This window comes from Oryzias melastigma, linkage group LG9, assembly GCF_002922805.2.
Source record: "Oryzias melastigma strain HK-1 linkage group LG9, ASM292280v2, whole genome shotgun sequence".
In the NCBI taxonomy this organism is placed as follows: Eukaryota; Metazoa; Chordata; class Actinopteri; order Beloniformes; family Adrianichthyidae; genus Oryzias; species Oryzias melastigma.
In genome coordinates this window covers 1,195,694-1,201,765 of record NC_050520.1, presented here as the reverse complement: position 1 = coordinate 1,201,765, position 6,072 = coordinate 1,195,694, and the positions used below count along the sequence as shown (strand labels likewise).

Below are 6,072 nucleotides of genomic sequence, written 5' to 3'. Positions count from 1 at the left end.
TTCTGGTTGTTTTACCCCTCTGTTCTAGTTGTTTTACCCCTCTGTTCTAGTTGTTTTACCCCTCTGTTCTAGTTGTTTTACCCCTCTGCTCTAGTTGTTTTACCTCTCTGTTCTAGTTGTTTTACCCCTCTGCTCTAGTTGTTTTACCCCTCTGTTCTGGTTGTTTTACCCTTCTGTTCTAGTTGTTTTACTCCTCTGTTCTTGTTGTTTTACCCCTCTGTTCTGGTTGTTTTACCCCTCTGTTCTAGTTGTTTTACCCCTCTGTTCTGGTTGTTTTACCTCTCTGCTGATTCTGATTCTGAACGTCGGGAGAAGCTGTTTTTTTGGCTGATTTCTGGAAGGTTTGGACGTATTTCTGGTTCAGTAAATCAAAGATCAGGAGGAGAACAGTTCTCTACACCCCTGGCCCCCTCCCGGAGTGGACGGCTGGGATTCTGGGCTGGGGGGGGTGTCGGGGTTAAATTTAGCCCTGCTGCCAGAAATAGACAGTCTTCTGATTGGTGGTCCGCCTGCTGCAGCGCCCCCCCCTGGACGGTATGAAACCAGCGCTGCAGTTTTATGACTTAAGATTCAAACTGAGGACGGGCTCGGGGGGGTCAGGTGAGTGCTGGTGGAGGGGAGGGGGTTTGGTGAAACCTCTTGTTGTGCTGCTGTTTGTAAGGCGGGTTCTGGTCAGGCCGGTTCTGAACAGCTGGTTGTAAGACGACACCGGTTGGTGCGTCGGGATCCTCCGGGGTTTATGTCCGTTCTGCTCCGGTTGATCCGACGTTCCGCCCTCAGTTTCTGCTCCGTTCTCCGGTGGATCGGCTCCACCCTCACAAACGTTCCGTCAGACTGGAAGCATCAGAGCGAACCTCCCTGACATGAAGGTTCACCTCCTCTTCCTCTCCTCACTCTGGTCTTCATCACTCCTCCGCTCGCTGCCTCGCTTTGGGGGCTGCAGCTTCAGATCCTGAAACAGAAACGCTTTGGCCGTCCTCGCCGTCGTGTCTCTTCATGAATCATTGCTCACCGTGGCGTTTCTGCTGATGTTACACAGTTTTCCTTTTGCCATTTCATGAGCTTATTGTTTGATTCCATCCTGTGTGTATCTGTGTGTGTATTTGTGTGTATCTGTGTGTATTTGTGTGTATTTGTGTGTATCTGTGTGTATGTGTGTATCTGTATGTGTGTGTGCGTGTGTGTGTGTGTGTGTGTGTGTGCATCACGTCAGGGAGGAGTTTAGACAGCAGTTCACTCCAGGCTCAGTCCAGCACCAGCTCCCAGCCTGACAGCTGTCAGAGCTCCACTGCTGCGGCTGCGGCTGCGCAGTGTAAGTCTGTGACTGCACTGCATGCAGACCACAATACATATGCATGCAGCAGGTAACACATTCACTAAACCACAATACTCGTGTGTGTAAACTTACTAACAGAAAGGATTCAACTCAAACAATTGTACAGAATACTGAAACATCCTTTCATACTCGGTTCATGTCGTGCTCCACGTGGGATGAATCGCTCCGCGCAACGCTCAGTGCCCCCCCACCCGCTGCACATGCTCGCACTCTGCACAAATGACCGTTCACGTGCAGTTTGCAGAGAAAAAAAGAGCTAAAGAGAGTTAATGAAAAGATCAGGATTGAGGGGAAAAAGTCAGAAGGGAAACAGTCGAGAGTCTTCGTCGTCACCAAGACTGTTGTCACCATAGATCGGTCTGAATGTAGGAAAGTTATGATGAAAATGTAAAGTTGTGGAGTAGAGCTGCTACGATTGGTCGACTAATCGACAACTTTAAAGTATACTAACTAAACTGGTGGTCGACTGATTTAATAGTCGATTACTTGTTACTTGTGAAACGTTTAAATCCGAAGGAGCTGCAGGAATTTCCTAGGAGGGAAGCGCCGATGGAGAACAGGCAGCCTGTCACAGCGAGCCTGCATGGAGAAATGTCTTCAGCTCTGCATTTCTACATTGAGGCGCTGGCCGAGACAAACTGATTTTTTTAAATTCTGCAGCGATGACCATGTTGACGAGCTTGAATCGTTTTTCTACTGATTTCTACTGAAGCGTTGCATCCTTAACGGATGCAGTCAGCGACACATTCTAAAGCAGCCAGCGCAGCACATGCATGCAGTCTTCAACACACAGCCTTCTGCAAATATGCATGCGGCTTGAAATACGTATGAGAGACATTCATGCAGCCTACAGTACATATACGTACAGCCTACAGTACATATACGTACAGCCTACAGTACATATACATACAGCCTGCAGTACATATACATGCAGCCTACAGTACATATACATACAGCCTACAGTACATATACGTACAGCCTACAGTACATATACATACAGCCTACAGTACATATACGTACAGCCTACAGTACATATACGTACAGCCTGCAGTACATATACATGCAGCCTACAGTACATATACGTACAGCCTACAGTACATATACATGCAGCCTACAGTACATATACATGCAGCCTACAGTACATATACGTACAGCCTACAGTACATATACGTACAGCCTACAGTACATATGCATGCAGCCTACAGTACATATACATGTAGTCGAGAGGGACCTGGTTGCAGACAAGATGGCGGCTGAACATCATCAACCGTAAGCGTAAATTCCACAAGATTTCAGAGTTGTAGCCACTTTTATAAAAAGCTTTTAGTGTTCAGGATTATCTTAAATGTGTCCAAAGAGAGTAAATTCTGTATTAAAGAATATTAACAAAAGTGTTTTGATCAGTAAAACTGTTGAGACTTTTACCCCGGAGCGTTAACTCTGACCAGTGTTAACGTCTGACGTTCAACCCTTTACGTGATGAATGTGAATCAGCTGATTCTGTCACGGAGAAAAGCAGCTTTGGGCCGATAAGTTTATATCAGGAATGTGTTGCATTTTAGTGAAAAGCGGCTTTAAAGTGTTGTTTCCCAACGCTAAACCGCTTTTCTCTGCAGATCAGCTGATTCATGTGGAGTTACGGTATGTCAGAGAATATTCTAGGATCTGACTGAAAGGTGGTAAAAGCTTAAAACAGGTCACGGTCAGACTTACCGTTTAGATTGGTGTGTTCCGACTGAATTATGCGGGGGAGGGGAGGGGCAAGTTTATTTGTTAACACATTTCATGTACAGAGACAATTTAAAGTGCTGTGGGAACATGTAGATGCTAAATATAAGTGGCCCCAAGATGGAGCCTTGGGGAACTCCACCTGTAATTTCTGTTGGCTCAGATATGAAGTTACCAGTTGATGTTACGGTTCTGGACTTCCTTCCAGTTTATGATTTTCAGCTGCTGTCTTGTCTCCAACCAGGTTCTCTTGATGCATCCTGTCACCTACACACACACACACACTACAGTGCATGAACATACAGACACACAATTAATTGTTTGTTTCATTTATCTTTGTCGTTCAGTCGCTGCATGTTCTGCTCACTTTCATTCACTATTTTACACAAAAACGTCGTCTGGAGGTGGAGAGTAACCATCTACATGTACTTAGTTACATTTGATAAACGAGTAGTTTTACTCCTCTACTACTACCGTTCTATTCTCTTTAATTAAACTGGAGTTTTCTTTACTTTTACTGAGGTGAATTTTTTTTAAATGTTCATAAAAGTTTTATTGTCTTCCAGAACTCTGGAACCAAAGAGATTCTATTCTTGATGAAGTTAACTTTCATTTTTATTCAGATTGTCCTTAAAACCGTAAACTTCAGTTACTCTGTTCTTCAACACTTTAAATACCAATTATTTTCTAAATTTCCTTCCAACTTTTGGATGAATTCTTTTCTTTAAGTAGAGCTTTTTCCTTCTCGAGATCAAGTTTTGGAGTCTCCTCCGCCTCTGCTCACACTTCCCTTCACGTTTTCCTGACATTTCTGAGCATGCTCCGCCCCCGCCAATGTTCACGCCGCTGCAATGATGCGTCCCGCCCGGCGTTCATCCAAGCGCTTCCTCCTCCATCTTCATCTCTCTCCACCTCAGCCGCCGCGAAGCTCGCCGATCTGCTGAGCTCGGTTCGGCGGGGCTCCGCCCCCGACAGAGAAGGGACGCCCAGCAGCCCGCCTCCCGCCGCCCCCTCCCCTCCACAAACCCCCACCATCCCCATGCAGAGTAAGTAGCAGAAACAGGAAGTGAAGGAAGGCGACGAACTCCAGAAACGTCCTCAGACCTTCATGAGAAACGTGACGAGATTTCTAGATTTAAATGGAAAATGTCGACATTTGAGTCGATCAAGTGGAAATAAAAAAGAAAATAACTAAAGAGAAGAATGAGCAAAACGAGGATAAAAGTTATTAAAAATAAAGCCAGAAAAGATTTTCCCAAACTCAGTTTGATCACAAATGAACCGATAAAGACTAATATTGTCTGATACATTTATAAGGAAATGTTAATTTATTAGAAAATACTTTTACAGACAAGAAAAGGAAGAATTCTGCATATTAAAGGGAAACCAAACAGTGAATCAACTTTTTTACCTGCGGATCTCTATAAATGAAGCTTTAAAAGTTCTCTCTGTTGGTCGTTGCCACATTTTTGACACATTAAAATAAACATGTTTAATTCTTGAAATTAAACCCCGCGTGTGCTGCCCCCTACAGGTAGAAACGAGGTATTACGTTGGTTGTTAGCATGTTAGCGTTAGTATGTTAGCGTTAGCATGGCTCGTAGCTGTTTTGTCTTCAGTTCTCAAAATCTACCTGCTTACACAACTTTCCAGAGAACTTGAAAGTTAGACAACAGTGTTTTTAGTTTAATTGGGATGAAATCTCCGTCCTGGTGATGGATTTACAATCAACACGGCACTCAGGATTGTTAGCTTAATATGTTAGCCTTTATCAGCTACCACGCTAGCCTCATGTTACCACAGAGACACGGGTCCTCTTCCGTCCTACAAACCCTGGTGTTAAGCCAAAATATGTCGCCCTGCCAGAATTCGTGTCCCCTGTCGCTGGCGTCGTTGATCATATTGCAGCGCCGCCGTCAGGCGTCACACACAGAGAAAAATCCTCAACCATAAACATGTAGTATTAATAGAACTGCCACGATTAGTCGACTAACCGACTATTTAAAGTGTGTAGAGTGTAGTAATGATGAAAGTTATAATGGGATTCTGCTACTTTTTTGGACTATTTTGACATTTATTAAGGTTTTTAGGCTATTTTGGAGTTTAGCTAATATTTCAGCTACATGCTAACTATTTTGGCTAATTTAGGATTTTTATCAGTTTTTTTGGCTTGTTTAGCATTTAATTAATATTTTAACTGACCATCAGCTTCAGCTTTTTCAGCTATTTGCGCCAGTGATTTCAGCTATCGACTTTAGCATCTTCAGCGGCCAAATTCAGTTTACAGCATTCACACTAGCATTATCACAGCTAAAGCTATATATCTAGTTTTTAGTTAATTTAAATCTAATGACAGTTAAGATGTGTGTTTTACATCTAGTTTGCACATGACCAGATTAGTCGACTCTTAAAATAATTGTTTGTGGCAGCTCTTCCTGTCATCACTTTATACACATCACACTATATCATAATGTCAATGAGAGAAACTGGCGTCACTCTACATTATTAAAGACGCAACGTAGCATCACTTAGCCCCGCCCCTTTTTTGCATGTATCCAATCTGGGCTGAGAGTGCAGTCAGCCTCCAACTGTCCTGTTGTGTTACCCTTTAATATGGAATTCAGTCATTTTTGTTACAAATCTTCAAATTAAAACTTTTTTTTATAATAACAGCGTGTTAGCGGATTGAATCCAGAGAAAAGGCGTCTGGTCGTCGCCTCGTCTTTTTCTTTGAGTTCAGTTGGAGCCAAAACGAAGAAAGAATGAAAAATGACCAGTTAAATGTGACGCGTCTCTGAGCGGCGCTGCCTTCAGTCAGTGATCTGAAGCTTCATCCTAATAATCTGAGATTATCCATCAGATCTCTTCAGATCAGATTTAAACACATTTTGAGCCTAAATCTGTTACAGTTGACACTTTTCTTTAGGAAAGGCATTTCCACGCTTCTCTTTCATGTTTTTATTTTACCTTCTTGTGTCTCACCTGTCTGCACCCCCACCCCATCGCCC

The 6,072-nt window shown here is 43.4% G+C and overlaps 1 protein-coding gene across 1 annotated transcript in view; it reads left to right on the top strand.

Annotated features, from left to right (window-relative positions):
- The window catches only part of camk2b1 (calcium/calmodulin-dependent protein kinase (CaM kinase) II beta 1), a gene marked incomplete in the record, with an annotated part of 69,413 nt that overhangs the window by 60,057 nt on the left and 3,284 nt on the right, over positions 1-6,072 (top strand).